The sequence below is a fragment of the Petaurus breviceps genome, unplaced genomic scaffold (genome assembly GCF_028583685.1).
Source record: "Petaurus breviceps papuanus isolate PSGF00001 unplaced genomic scaffold, PetGlider_PUasm1.0 178, whole genome shotgun sequence".
NCBI classification, from domain to species: Eukaryota; Metazoa; Chordata; class Mammalia; order Diprotodontia; family Petauridae; genus Petaurus; species Petaurus breviceps.
This window is the reverse complement of record NW_027185777.1, coordinates 29,624,143-29,640,550: the sequence shown is the minus strand read 5'-3', so window position 1 is coordinate 29,640,550 and position 16,408 is coordinate 29,624,143. Positions and strand designations below refer to the sequence as shown.

At 36.5% G+C, this 16,408-nt stretch overlaps 1 long non-coding RNA gene across 1 annotated transcript in view; it reads left to right on the top strand.

The window, feature by feature from the left end:
* LOC138159798 (uncharacterized) overlaps positions 1–9,832 on the top strand; it is a 114,286-nt gene extending 104,454 nt beyond the window's left edge. Inside the window, exon 3 of the long non-coding RNA XR_011167985.1 lies at positions 9,054–9,832. This is a non-coding gene — a long non-coding RNA (uncharacterized lncRNA). The remainder of the gene's footprint in view (positions 1–9,053) is intronic.
* Positions 9,833–16,408: the final 6,576 nt, after the last annotated feature.

Below are 16,408 nucleotides of genomic sequence, written 5' to 3'. Positions count from 1 at the left end.
ATTTATAACCCTTCATATGGGCTAAATGTAGCTAAATAACCATTTAGGAGTGAGTTAAGGCATGATACCAGTGGTTGATGGGAGATACATTGATCTTATAAGGCAATTCTAGATCTATTCTCATGGCATATGGTGATGTCATATCCCCTGAAGCCCCAAGACTCCTGCCTCACAGTAGAGGGACGGGCAGAATTTTGCAAGTCTGTTCAGAAAGTAGTGGTCTCTTGTTGCCTTCACTGGAGTTGTCATTGGGTGGGCGGCTGGGGCACTTAGGAGGTTGAAAGAATCTTGTCCCCTCTAGGGTGGTGTGGTTCTCAAGAGGACCTTGAAGCAGAACCTAAATGAAGTTGTGGAAAAGGCAGGCAGCTGGTGTTTTGTTCTCTAGAATATGATCTAACCCTGGAAAAGACCATATGTGAAGATTTCTTTCTCCTAAGATCTCATGATAGCTTTGATCCTCATCGTTCACTTAGCACTTAATCATGGACAATAGAACACAGGCAGTATACCAGAGTGTGGAAAGAACACTGGTTCTGTAATCAGAGGTCTTGAGTTCACATCTCACCTCTACCTACCACTCACCACGGGTTTCTCCAAAATCTCTTTCCTGGGCTCTCTTCTCTCTTTCATTTCTATCTTCTCACTGGGTGATCCCATTAGTTTCCACAGATTTAATCATAATCTCTCTGCCAATGAGTTCTAGTCCCTCTTCTAAGCTCCAGTCTTCAATCACCAATGTCCTCTTGGCTATCTAAAGCTAGATGTCCTACAGACATCTCAAATTCAATATGTCCAAAACAAAATTCATCTTTTCCCACAAAACCGACACTTTTCCCACACTTCCCTGTCACTCTCAGGTACTCTATCAGTCTTCTAGGCTCATGATTTTGGCTTCATTCTTGTTTCTTTATCCTTAGCCACCCCACAACTATAATTTGTGACAAATATTGTGTCTACCTTCATAACATGTCTCTTATGTATTTCTTTCTCTTCATTGATCCATTTGCCACCCTGATCCAGGACATTTTCTCCCTCACATCTAGATCATTTCAGAAGCCATCTAATTAGTTTCCCTGTCTCTAATCTCTCTCTGATCCAATCCATTCTCAACTCTGCTGTCAAAGCACAGGTCCGACCATGTCAGTTTCCCCTGGTCAATAAACCTCAGTGTCTTTGCTATTACCTTCAAGATGACACATAGACTCCATAGTTTGGCAGGTAAAATTCTTTATAACCTGAACCTTTCCTGTATCTACTGTCTTCTTACATTCATACCCTTTCATTCAATCTGTGGTCCAGCTATAAGGATCTACTTGCTATTTCTCACACAATTAAATATCTCTCCATACTTTCTCATTGGCTGTGAGTCTAAAATGTGCTTCCTCTTTCCCTCTACCTTTTGACATCATTGGCCACTCTGAAAAATTATGCCAAATATCACCTCCTACATGTGATATTTCTGGTCCTTCCAACTACTAGTGTTTTCCACTTGAGATTATCTTTCATTGAGATTTATATACCTCATATGTAAATAGTGGTTTTATGTTGTTTCTCTGATTATGTTATGAATTCTTTGAGGGAACTGTGTTTTTGGTTTTGTTTCTACAGCTCTCAGAACAGTGCCTAGCACATAAATGCTTAATACATGTTTTTTAATTGACTTATTGACCTGACTAATATGACTATCAAGATTCAGTCTTTGACTGAATATACATGACTTCCCAGAATATGGGGGGTGATATTGTATTCTATACATCTGAAATACCATATCCAATTGTTAGGTCTACTTTTTAAGCAAAGACATTGGGAAGCCAAAAAGTATGCACAGGAAGAGAGTTAGGATGATAAAGCATACTGAATTTTTGGCACAAGGAGATCAGTCAAAGAATCTTGGCATGTTTAGCCTAGAGAGAAAAAGATTTAGGTGGGCACATGGTAGTTCACAGTATGTGAGAGCTAGAATGAGATACATTTTGTATGTGACAAAGATTTTCCATGACAATAAAAACTATCTCAGTAGAAAGGCTACCTTAGGAGCTCCCTCCCCCACTCTTCTTGGGGACCTTTAGTAAAGACATAATGATAACTTGTTGGACACATAGAGGGAATTCTTTTTCAGGTAATGGAGAAAGTAAATAGCTGAGGTCCTTTACAATTTAGAAATTCTGTGGCATCTATCTACAATATTACAAGTCCCTAGTGGACAGAGATTGTTTTGTATTTCACTGTATTCTCTTGTGTTCCGAGTCCATTTTTGGACAGAGATTAGGGACTTGAGAAATGTTTACTGAATGATGGATGCACGAATGAATGAACGAATGAATGATACAGGGTAATGTAATCAGGAATTAGAATTTGCCTTCAAATCAGGTCTTCCATGAATTCACTTTGTCTTACTGAGAAATACTATGGTCAGTCAATATTTTATAACTTCTGTCTTTAAAATTAGCATCATCATAATAATCTTTTGTAGTTTGTGATGAGTTATAAAAGGAAAATTCTGAATGCAAAGTCTAATTATGAAGGAAAGAATGGATAACTGTTATAAAAGAGGCTCAGTCTGAAACATGTTAAAATGTATCCCCACTCTGAGACACACACACATGTCATTTTGAATTTAGTAACAGAATTATTATTCTGTTCTCACTGTTGAAAAACGTTCTGCAATAGCTCCTGGGAACAGTGTCTCACTTTGGTACCCTAAAACGAGACCTGCCTTCCAATATCATATAGCAAGACAAAATACTGGAGAGAACACAACATATTAGGTACAGTCTTTACCTTGTGATTCTTTTAGATGGTGCCAGAAGCAATATGTTTGCTCTGGGGCATTGTGATAGTTGCTAAGCCAAAGGCCTATGAAAGAGAGATTTCTTTGGCATTCTATTATACTTTTTTCATACTCGGTGACATAAACTTGAGAAGCATTGGCCTGTGCCTGATTGAAAATGCATCTGAGTTCTCTATTTAATCATTAGTTTAAGTCACCCAGATTGCCCCCACCCTCACCCCTTATGTGTAGCTCAACAATAACTAGACGACGAGATATTTTGGTCTACTTGCCTGTAATTATGAATATACATAATACATTAGATTTATATATGTATACATATCTATCTACCCCATAATTTCTAGCATATAGCAAACTCAATTAATATTTAAGTGAATATTGTCAAACAGCCACAGAGTTTTAAAGTTTATCTCTTGAAATTTTTTACATATAACATATATAATATCCCAAACTTCCTCTTCAGTCATACCCTCATATGGGAACTAATATTTTATAGGGCCAATTGCACCATGGCCTGAGAGAAACTATTCTAGTCACCTATTACTTGCACCTTTTTTTGAAACAATGTTATCCCAGTCCCCAGTCCTGGATGTGGACAATACTGACAAAGGAACCCATTCTTCTTCTCCATTGTCTGGAGAAACATCAGGGCTAGAACCTAGGTTTTGTATTTGGGGTATAAAAATTTCCTTATCCTGTCCAATTAAGCACTTCTTTCTGGTCCTAAATTGAATAGTTTTATTAGTAGTCTAAAAATGGCCGCAGAAAAGATTCATTTTGTTAATAATTAGAAAAGTGAGCATACACATTTGTTCCCAGAGGAGCTGCCTCAGGCTTAGTATATTTCATATCCATTTAGTAAAGCTTTATGTGTACAAACTATAAACAGTCCATCTGTTTATGACACCAAATTATGTCTAAGAAAAATGGAAAAAATGCCTTCCAAAAGTTTTCACAATAGCATGATTTTCAATAGAATTCAAAAGAGAATAATAACAATGAATACTTAGAATAGCACTTAAAATCTACAAATTCTTTTACAAATATTATTTTATTTCACCCTTACAGGTTTATGTTATTATTATCATCCCAATTTTGCTAATGAGGAAATGAGGGATGGAGAAATTGTGCGACTTTCTCAGGGTCAAAACAACTGAATGTGGCTCCATTGAGAGCTCTCCCTTATTAGCAACAACTTGTCACTTTGCTGGATTGTGATATTTTCTTTGACCTCCCTTTTGCTTCAGACATAGCCTCTGGATATTTAGCTCTAGAGCGTGGCTTCCTAATTACTCTCACTTGTTTACTTTCACAATGATTCAGTCCCATTCTGTTGCAAGAACTTCCCAGAACTAGGAAGGTGTCAGTCAGCACCTTGTAAGTCACTTGGCTACAACACCTGGGAAAACACTGCAGAACATGGGTCTTGCTTAATTCAAAAAGGACCCCAAATATGAATTTTTATGTTTAGAAGCAGAGGTTGACATAGACCAGGCCAACATAGATGCTGCAATATGTGCTATGCAAATATCATTGTCATAAGTAACAGCAATGGCATTTCTTTATCATGTATCTGAGAACTGTGCTTAAAAGCAAATCAAGTCAGAGATGTCTTATCTTCTGCTGGTCTCTGCTTAGCTATAAAAGAAAACCCATGCTTAGCACAGTATCTGACAAATAGGAAGCCTTAATGATTGATGAATTACTTGGTTGATTCATCATGTATCTGAGGAATAGGTATGGTGTTTGTGAAGGGCTAGAGATGCCCCTTGTTTGACACTATGACATAGAAAACCTAGGCTTTCCATCTAGAAAGAATTGTGCCGTTGGAACTATAAAATCCAGAGCTGGGGGGATTTCTGTGCTAGTTATGAAAAAATCTGCCTACTCTTCAGCTCTTCAGAAGAGTTATTTATAGACATATATGGAACTAGGAAGGATAGTTGAGGGTTAACTAGAACAATTTTCTCTCTTTCTAGATGAGGAAACTGAAGGCTAGACAAACAAAATCCCTTAGCCCAGGTCATACAAATAATCATTGACAGATCTCACACTGAAACCCACATCTTTGGACTCCAAATCCAGTTAGTAGATCCCAGCCTCTAAGTAGGATTGGGTTAGAAAATAGAAAATTGGGCTAGATAGGGCTAGAAAACTCATGCTCAGATCATTTGGCTGAGGAACATGGGTCTAATTGCAGCCACTGGCTGACTTTTCCTTTTCCCTTGTTTGCTGTGCCTGTTTTCTTCTGGGGAAACCCCTTGGGAACTAGTCCAGGAGAGACCTTATATGTTATTTTCCTAGGAGAATGGAATTTGCTCGTGGGTGTCTTCTTGTCTACATGTATCTGTGTGGAGCTGGATGGATTTGGGAGCTGCACTGATTCATTCAAGTTACCAGGGATCAATAACCACTGATGATGGTTGACCTCAGGCTAATCTCATGACTTTGTATCTGAGAGCTTGTTGCATAGACTTCATTTTTATCTAGCAGCAGAGGGAGCAACTGGGAAAGAGATAGGGCCCTCACATGTTTTATGGCATATATCCTCTCTTTTTTATAACTCACAATTAAATAGAAGTTTTATCATTTTAACTATAAGTGTAAAAACCATATATACACATAAAACTACACTATCTAAAATCTTGATTAGGCCATCCCATTTCAAAAATAGGTTTTCTCAATTAGTCTCCCAATTTCAGAATTATTATTAGGGGTTACTGAATATTAATCCATTTTCTTTGAACTTAAAAGGGAAAAAAAAAGTTTTTTGGTTCTTTCAAAAAATTAAATACAAGTGAGTAGCAGCATTGTATAAGATTTTGAGTGAGCCATATATGGAATGATGAATGTTCTCAAGCCATCACATTTTAAAATGCAACCAAACAGGTAATTATCATATACCATCAAATATAATTATACGTGATGATCTCCATAAAATCCTACAAGTTAATATCTCATATTAGCAGTTAATCACACAGTTTAAATGGGTCTGTGATGCATTTTTATGAACTTGCTCATCTGCATTGGTAAAGAATGCAAAAAGGACAAGGGAAGGAATGCCAATGAATGCTTTCTCAGTTTTCATTTTAGAGGGAAATGCGTAAAGTGGATAGGAATGTTAAACATTTATTACCACTAAAAGGCAGCATAGACTAGTTAAAAGAGGACTGAACTAGAATAGATGAATGAATTAAAAGCATTTATTAAGTACTTACTCTGTGTTAAGGCATTGTATTAAACTGGGGTGATACAAATATAAGCATGTCAATCCCTGCCTTCCAGAAGGTTACATTCTAGTAAGGGATAGATAAAGAAATAAGGGATAAGTGGTCAAGAAAGCACCACAAATATGGTAAGTAGAACTCTAGGGGAGTATGTTAATGTTTTTTATTGTTGGTTTGTTTTTTCCCCGAGAAGCAATGTTTTCCCTACAGCAAGAGGTGGAAAGGTAGTTGCAGAGGGTTAGGGGGATGGGGAACAGGAAGCAGGGCAGATAATAAGGGGATCTGCAGGTAAATAAAATGATAAGCATTGGTCTGGGGCCAAGGGTTTGGAGTTTGAAACAGAATTAGAACAGTTTATATTACAAAAATATGAAAAAAATACAATTTTGAAACAAACTAACTTTCTGTTCAATGCAATGATAAGTCCTCTTTTAACTAAGAATTTTTTTTACTATGGAATGGAAAACTTGGATCCTAGTCTTGCTGCTACCAGTGATTTGTGGGAAGGCATTTCTGTCCCCATGCAAATGGAACCATGTTCTCTTTCTTTAACAATTATTTTCATTATTTATTTCTGATTAAAACATGTTTATTTTCTCTCTTCCCCCAGTGAACAACTGAAAAAGGAAAAACAAACACTCTCCGTGCCCCTATAACAAATATGCATAATTAAACAAAATTTCTATATTGGCTATGACTAAAAACATCTCTCATTCTACATTTAGGTCCATCATTTCTCTGGTAGGAGATGAATAATATGATTCATCATTGTGCTGTGGAGTTATAGTTTATCATTGCATTGAACAGAAAGCTAGTTTGTTTCAAAATTGTATTTTTTTCATATTTTTGTAATATAAACTGTTCTAATTCTGCTCACCTCACTCTGTATCACTTCATAAAAGTCCTCCTAGTTTCCTCTGAAACTGTCCATTTTGTCATATCTTATGGTATAGTAACATTCTATTCATCTGCCAATATTCCTTTAGTCATCCTCCAATGGATGTACACTCCCTTATTTTCCAGGGTTTTTTTTGTTGTTGTTACCATAAAAAGAGCTTCTATAACTAATTTTCTATTTTTGTTCCCTTTATTTCTTCTTTGATTTCCTGGGGCTATAGGCCTAGTAGCAGTATAACTCGGTAAACCAGTATGCAGAGTTTAGCGACTTTTGAGGCATATCGACAAATTGCTTTACAGAATGGTTGAATTGATTTACAACTCCACTAACATTGAATTAGCCTACCTTTTTTTCCTCAGCCTTTCTAGTATTTGTCATTTTCCTTTTTGTGTCATCTTTCCCAATCAGATGGGTATGAGGTAGAATATCTCCATTGTTTTAATTTGCATTTCTTTAATGAATGATTCAGAACTTTTTTTCTATATTATTTTTGAGAACTTTCATTTCTTCCTTTGAAATGTTACTCCATATCATTTGACCATTTATTTATTAGGGAATGGCTGTGGTTCTTAAGAATTTGAATCAATTACTTATATATCTCGGATCTGATTATATATATAATTTTTTTTTTCCCCAGAGAAACTCAATTTAAGGAATCACATTATCTCGGCAATTTCTGGAGGATAGTGAACTATGGTAGTTACTCTCCTTTTTTTCTCCCCTATTCATCATTAACACAGTTTGGTGATTCCTAAAGAAACCAGGCCAAACAATCCAAGTATGACAACTTGGAAGTGTTAGAAGCTCACTAGGGAAGTATGGACTATTATGTTGGACTTAACTTCCAGGACAATGCAGATATCTCCTGGTGGCATTACTTTAGCCCCCCATAACATAGTAATGTCCTGACACATAGTATTTCTACTTGCCACTGCTTTACAAGGGAATATTATAAGTAAAATAGAAAGAAAACTGAATTTCTATGTTCATTTTAGTCAGGTAACAAGGATTTATTAATCTCCTATATTTCAGGCATTTTTAAATTAATAAATGCCATGTAATTTATTTTGGTATTTTCAAAAACATGTGATTTCATTGATATGAGACAGTTGATATAGGCTATAAGAGTTCTGCATTTACTGTGCATCTGAGACTGAGAAATTCTTTACCTGATGACCATACTTCTGGTGATAACCTCCCTTCTTGACAGGGTTTTGGTACAGGAATTTAATAAAGAATGCTATGGGCAGATTAAATTTTTTAAATGTTCAAAAATTTGATGAGCTCATTGTTTTTAAGTAAAAGCTCATATGTAGGTGAAATCCATGCTAATATTTTCAGGTGGTTGCACAAAATTCTATTTCCCTAATAAATGATAAAAGTAACATGAGCAAAAAAAGAGCTTTAAATAGGTTTTCTCATTTGATTCGATTCTCACAACAACCCTGTTGTAATCCCCTTTTTATAGATACAAAAGGTGAACTAATTTGCCTAGAAAACAGCTAGTAAGTATCTGAGACAGAATTTGAACTTGTCTAAAGATACCGAACAATTTCAGAAAGCACCTTGCTCTCATAGTAGTAGTTTTAAACTCTCATCCTAATTGGCATGAGAATATTAGGGAGAGAGATCAAGCTTGTACAGACCCCATAGCTTTGAGAAAAAGATTTGTTAGCCAAGAATGGAGAAAATAATGAACAGAATGTTTGAAACCATATGTGAATTCTTCAGTTTTGCTAGCTCAGGAAATATGGAAGGTAGTCCCAGATTAGAGTTTTGTCTTAGGTTTTAGAATAAACACCTACAGGCCTACCTTATTTTATTATGGTTTGCTTTATTGAATTTAGGAGATAATGTGATTTTTACAAATTAAAGGTTTGGGGAAACCCTGCATCAAGGAAGTGCTCATATTATGTCTCTGTGTCAAATTTTGGTAATTTGATATTTCAAAATTTTTCTTCATTATTACACTTGTTATGGTGATCTGTGATCAGTGGTCTTTGATATTACTGCTGTAATTGTTTTGAGGTACTATTAACTGTGCCTATATTAGATGGTGAACTTAATTCATAAATGTAGTATGTGTTCTGATTGCTCTACCAACCAACTTTTCCCTCATCTCTCTCCCTTTCCTTAGGCTTCCCTATTCCCTGAGTTACAAGAAGATTGAAACGAGGCCATTTAATAACTCTACAATGACCTCTAAGTGTTCAAGTGAAAGGAAGAGTCAATAAATGTGGCAAACTTCAGTGTTATCTTATTTTAAGGAATTATCACAGTCACCTCAAACTTTAGCAACTATCACTCTGATCACTGAACAGCCATCAACATGGAGGTAAGACCCTCTACCAGCAAAAAACCAATTATGACTTACTGAAGGCTTAGATGATGGTTAGCATTTTTAGCAATAAAACATTTTTAATTAGGAACATTATTTAAAAATATAATACTATTGTACATTTAATAGAATAAAATATGGTGTAAACATAACTTTTATATGCACTGGGAAGCCAAAAAATTTGTGTGACAATGGTTTATTGCAATAATTACTTTATTGTGGTGTTCTGGAACTGAAGCGGCGATATCTCCTGGTATGCCTGAATTTTAAATCATATTGCCTTAGAAGAAGTAGTAAAGAACAGAACCCAGAACGATAGAAGCATTGAGGGGTTCAATCTTTAGGAGTCAAAAATGCTCTAAGTAATCTGTCATCAAAGTGACTACAAGGTTGCTAGTAGATAAAATCTGGTGGAACCCAGGACTCCCAGAGGGAGTTCACTGGTAGACTTAGTCCATCACTGAGATATCAAACTCTGAATGAGGTGGCATAGAATTAGAATGTAACTGTTGTCTAGAGCTATGCTGCAGGTCCTTGGGTAGAAAGCAAGGATCAAGATAGGGTTGGTTGGGAAGTTGTGGAATTGAGCAAATCCATAAGAGAATGGCTACATTAATTTGGATTATTAGAAATGATATGTGATTGAATAAACTATGGGAAGGATTAGTGGTGATAATGATCAAAATTTGTCAATAAAACAGTACTAAATGATAAACATTTATTAAGTACCTATTGTGTTCCAGCAACTGTGCTAGGGCTGGGAAACTGGAAGAGCAAGACTGTTCCTACTCCTACCCTCAAGGAGTTTACAATTTAATGGGGAAAGACGACATACAAATGAAACTGAAAAGGGGAGTGGAGGGAGGAAAAGAGTCCCCAGGGCAGGCGCACCATGCTGGTGGGAAAGAAATGATTTGTTTATCAGGAAGGCAAAGAAAGTGAGGTAGCTAAAAGACAGGTCATAGATCAGCATCATGGATGGTACAAAGGAGGTATAATGTGAGATCCTTTTTATTTGGAGGCAGGTTAGTTCTTTATTGGGACAGTGAGGTGGTGAAATGGATGGAGTTCCAGGCCTGGAGTCAGTAAGAGCTAGGTTCAAATCTGGCCTCAGACCCTTACTAGCTGTGTGACTCAGGACAAGTCACTTAACTTATTTGCCTCAGTTTCCTCATCTATAAAATGAGCTGGAGAAGTAAATGGCAAAACACTACAGTATCTTTGCTAAGAAAACCCCAAATGGGGTCATGAAGAGTCAGACGTGACTGAAAAACACAATAAGCGTCTTTATGGTTGGATTTTTTTCCCCAGCCAAACCTGCATAGTCTGAATGGGTTGGAGTATAATACAAGTCGTATAGTTTTCAAGTAGTAGAAATTATAAAATTATTCCCTTCTCCATCCAGGACCTTTTACTGATAGTGCCTATGGGTAATTCTATTCATCATCCAAGGTTTGCTTGAATCCCTTTCAGGTTCAAGTTCATTAGAGCATTCCCCTTCTAGAGTCCTATACCTTCCCGAGACTAAGATAAGAACTTTGGGAAAGCATCTTCTGACCTTCGGACCTGGGACCCTAACAATAACAAGACAGGAATTATGCTAGCTGTGCCCCACCCCCATCTTCAAAAAGCATCATTATTCTGAAAAGAGTTCTTAATACCTTTTTTAAATGTAGTGGAATAAAATTATCACTTCTGAAATCTATTAAAAACTAATTTTTCATTTATATAATAATATATTTATATTAGCAAAGAATATGATTGGTTTAAAATGTTACAGTGATACAGTATAAAGTATAGAAAATCGGATATAAAGTCAGAGGAAATAGCTTTAAACTTCAGTCATACTTATATTTACTAGTTATACTAGCTTGGGCAAGTCAATTGCACTCTCTGGGGATCAGTTCACTCATTTATAAAATGAAGTTGTTGGACCAGATTTATCTCTAAAGTGCTTTTCTGCTCTAGATCTTATGATTCTATTTTATGTTCTCTAGACTTTGTTTACCAAAGGAGAACCAAACTGTTGGTTTATACTGCCAAACACAAAAGTTTTGTGATGGTTCAAGCAACTGGGTATATGATCTTACCTATTACTTAGGGGAAAAATAGGGTGAATTCTTGCCTAATAAAACTGATGTATAATGATATGCCTTATTTATTAGAATGTAAGCTGAAAAAAATAATATTGGGGCGAGATTAATATTTAGATAATGTTAGTTTTACCATACAACTTCATTTTCCACATAGAGCTGAAAAAGTCTTCATGAATTGTCAACATGTTTCAATTTGAGTACTGTATTCTGCCTGAGGCAAGGCTGGCTTGTTCCAGTAATTAGAGAAATCCCTAGGTGGGGAAGGGAAGGGTAATCCTCCTTTGTGGCAAGATTTGAGATAGAAGAAATCTGAAGACCAGACCAGGATAGTTACCAGAGTAACTTTGGATCATTGATTTTCAAGGGGCTGAACCAAATGGTAGAATTGGTACTGATTAGAGTACAGAACCCAGAAATTCTTTTTTCTTTTGCTTTTTTTTTTTGGAGGGCAATTGGAGTTAAGTGACTTGCCCAAAGTCACATAGCTAAGTAAGTGTGTCAAGTATCTGAGGCCGAATTTGAACTCAGGTCCTCCTGACTCCAGGGCCGGTGCTCTATTCACTGTGCCACCTAGTCGCCCCAGAACCCAGAAATTCTAATAGACAAAATTCAGAGAGTAAGAAGTTGAAGCTTTGTTTGAATTAGTTGGTAAAATTTTTATACAACTTTAAAATTTGGAAGATTATATAAATTTATTTGATATTATAAAATATTATGGTTTGAAAAGATTTTTAAAAAATCTAATGTGTCGTTCCCTTTGCTTTTATTGATGCCCTGATATGGTCCAGATTTGTCACTTTCTATTTATTCAGACATCCCTGGAAAGTCTTTGTCTTATTCATTCTATTCGACCTACTGGCTAGAAATACACTCTTCATTTCATATCTCCTCTGCATTCCAGTCTTTGGTATAATGTGCTCACTCCTTACCATCACTACTAGCAGATGGAAAAAAAAGAAAGTGTTGTTTAGGATATCTTCAACTAGAAGTATCTCAGATGTCTCAGTTATACTGTTTGTTGTATAATCATTGAACTAGTTGTGCTGGCAGGCATATGGCACAAGGAGAGGACATAAGAGGCAGAAGAGAATGTGTATGGTAGGGTCTTCACCAACTTGACCTAACCAAACCACCACCTTAAAATATGCTGAAGCATTTTAGGAGGGGGAAAGGGACACAAGACTATTCTCTAGTTTTATAATAATACAACCAGAGACATCTGGCAGATTTCAGAATATTTTCTCCATCCCCATCCATCATTAGTGATGGTGAGGAATGATCACATTATACCAAAGACTTATGAAACACAGGGTAGATACAGAATGAGGAGTGAACTTGCAGGCAATATGTCAAATGACTTACCAGTTCAATGATGAGGAAAGTCTCTACTAGTGCAAATATTGTAGATAGGAAGCTAGGCCTTCCCTCCAATGCTCAAAGTCTCCTTGGTAGTATACTGATGGTTGGTCTCTGTTTGTTACTTTGACTACTCAAAGGACATATGAAAAGTCAGTTTGGGCAGCATTCAACTCTCCTAGGTAGTTACTAAATGCAGAAACTTGTATATGAGATGAGTGCAGGGAAGACAAGTGTGTAGAAACATTAATTATTGTTCTGTATAGATAAAAGGAAGTGTTCTGTAGAGATAAAGTGCACAGAGAATTTTAACATTTAAAGTAATGCACAACAGGGTGGCCCATCCATTCTGATGATAGAAGCATTATTCTAGGTTTGTTTATGTATGTTTTTGGTGTTTTGAATCAATTCAATTCATTGAACATTTATTACACACCTACTATGTTCCAGACATAATTTTAGGTGCTAGAGATAAAAAGAGAAAAAAATGAAACAGCCCCTGCCTTCAAGGCACTTATATTCTACTGACAGGCTGTGGAAAGATGATTTTTTTACCTCAATTCCAAAAGTGTGAGATGAATTGTAAATCTTTACTAAAGGTTAAATCAGAGCAAGGCCTATGAAGTCTGTACATTTCTTTTAGGAATAAGTGGATTATTTTGTTTATGGTTAGGCATGTGAAAACTACTTAACCATCTGGGTCAGAAGTCTACCAGAACCAAAATTGTATCATAATTCTTCTCAAATCAGTGACAAAATCTAGTGTTACTGACTCTCAGGACTGGAGGATGGATACTGGGAAGAGATATTTTGATCCTGTTGGCCATCTTCTTGAATTCTGGTCTGAGACCACGTGACTAGACATACCAACTGCTGTTTTGTTGCATTTCTGATCACTGGAAGTCACAGTTGGCAGGTATGTAAAATCTTGAAGGCCATATGATCATGATGTTAGAAGTGGGGTACTGCTCATAGAGTTTCCACAGAAAGAATTATGGATGATAGTGGTAGTGTCAGAGCCTATCTGAGACAGAACTGCCATCAAGTGAAGACCTGGCATCTGCTTTGAGGGTCTACAATTAGGCTTGGTTGTAGTTAATCTGTGTCTGCTCAGAGCAACTTCTATTTGGTGTTTAGAGGCTTTAAAGTTTATGTAAACGTGAGGAAGATTAATCCAATGAACAAGGATTTTCACAATTATTTCACAATTTTCACAAAAACAATTAATTTTCACAATTATATCTATGTGAAGATTTCAATGCCTAGGAATTTAAGTAATGATCAAGTTGAACCTAAAAAATAAAATTCAGTGGATTAGACATTGACTTTCTGGATGGTCTGATAGAATTCTAGGTTCTTATTAATGAATGATAGGATTGTGGATTTTAAGTTGGAACTGACCTGACAGGTTACCTAGTCCAACTCCTTAATTTTATATGAGAAACTGTAGCTCAACATTGTACAAGTAATGAGACCAAGTCAGGATTTTAACCTATGTCCTCCAACTCTAAATACAGCGCTCTCTCCATGCCATCATGCTGTCTTTCTGAGTTTCAGTGACTTCTCAAGGTGACGGCCTGAATTATAGTTGTGACTAAGTACCTCCTTCTCACAGAAAGTAAAGAGCTCTTATAAACTGGTCTCTTATAGGATTCATGGATCTAAGTCATAGAAGAAGATGGACAGTCCTTCTGGAAACCATGGATGTCTTCATTTCCATTAAGAATTCTTTCAGCAAATCATTTTTTTTTTTTCAGGACAGGGGCTGAGATGAACTGGGGTTTTCATCTTATTAAATGCAACCTCTACTTTTGGTACATGAAGAAATAAAATTGTAATTTAGGAAGACAAAATCTAGAATAATTAGACCAAACACATTCTCTTGGAAACATAAAGACTTTTATTTTATCAAGAATGAATTTTTACTCAAACTCTTGCTCTGTTGCCACCTTCTCAGGTGACTTTGAAACAATTTCCTCACTTTCCTCATTTATAAAGTAGTTTGTTTGTACTAAATGAATTCTCAAGTCAGTAAAGTCTCATGAATTCCTTTGGGCATTGTTCCACCTCCTTCACTTTATAAAACATCCACAATGCATTTCTTTCTGTTTTTCACACACAAAACTCCACTTTCTATCTTGATGCCTTTTAATTGATGGTCCTAATGACTGGAATCTAAGCCTTTCTTAGTTCTAGAGCCTTTTTTCTTCTTTAAGATGCAGCCCCAGCAACATCTCTATGAAACTTTTCTTGATGCCTCCAAGTACTAGGGTCTACCCTTCTAAACTACCTAGTCCAGGGGTGGGGAACCTGAAGCTTCAAGGCTAAATATGACCCTCTAGGTCCTCAAGTGAAGCCTTTGACTGAGTTCAAACTTCACAGAAAAGGCCACAATGTGGCCTTCTAGGTCCTTGGGTGCGAACTTTTTGACTGAGTCTAAGTTTTACAGAACAAATCTTTTTATTAAGGGGATTGGTTCTGTGAAATTTGGACTTAGTCAAAAGGCCACACTTGAGGCCACAGGTCCCTCACCTCTGACCTCTTATCTAATTGCTTTGTATATAATTGTATCTATTATTTTTGTGTTTGTGCTGGATATATTTTATATCTACTTGTTTTCTCCACTATTAGAATGGAACCTCCATTTGAATATGGGATGTTTTATTCTTTGTACTTGTATCATTTCAGATTTGGCTTATCAGATTGGCAAAAATGACAAAAACAGAGACAAAGCAGTTGTTTGAGGAACTCTCAGGCGATAGGCCCAGTTGCATACTGTCAGTGGAGCTGTGAATAAATTCAGTCATTCTGGAAAGCAATCTGGAGCTATGTCCAAAGAATCGCTATACTGTGCATACTTTTTGACTTAGCTATAATGCTATTTAGCTCATAACCCCAAAGCAATAAAAGAAAGAGAAAAAGAACCTGTAGGTATGATATAATTATGACAGCTCTTTTTCATGTGCTTGTGGCAAAGTACTCAAAGCTAAAGGGGTGCCCATTAATTGGGCAATGATCAAATAAACTATGGAACAGGGAACTGAAAAAATGAAGAAGTGATGAAATGAATGGTTTCAGAGAAACCTGGGGAAACATGTATGAACTGATGCAGAGTGAAGTAAACAGAACCAGGATAATAATGTATAAATGACAATAATTAAAAAACAAAACAAAAACTTCAAAAGATTTAAGATTTTCTATCCATGCAAGTCAACTACAACTCCAGGAAACTGGTGATGAAAACTGCTACTTACTGCTTGAGAGAGATTTGATAGACAGGGTAAGGAATGAGACATGGAATTTTAGGTATAGCCAGTGTGGGAATTTACTTGGCTTAAAATTCCTATAAGGATTCTCTCTCCTTTCTTTTTTTCTTTGTTTTTTTCTTTTTGGACTGCAATTGGGTTTTAAGTAACTTGCCCAAGGTCACACGGCTAGGTTTTTTGTTTGTGTGTGTTAAGTGTCTGAGGCCGGATCTGAACTCAGGTTCGTCCTGACTCTAGGACCAGCCCTCTACTCACTGCGCCACCTAGCCTCCCCTCTCTCCTTTCTTTTATCTCTCTCTCTCTCTCTCTCTCTCTCTCTCTCTGTCTGTCTCTGTCTCTCCCTCTCTCTCTCTCTCCTCTTCTATCTTGCTTTTCTCTCTCTTCATCCCTCCTTCCTTCCTTCCTTCCTTCTTTCCTTCCTTCCTTCCTTCCTTCC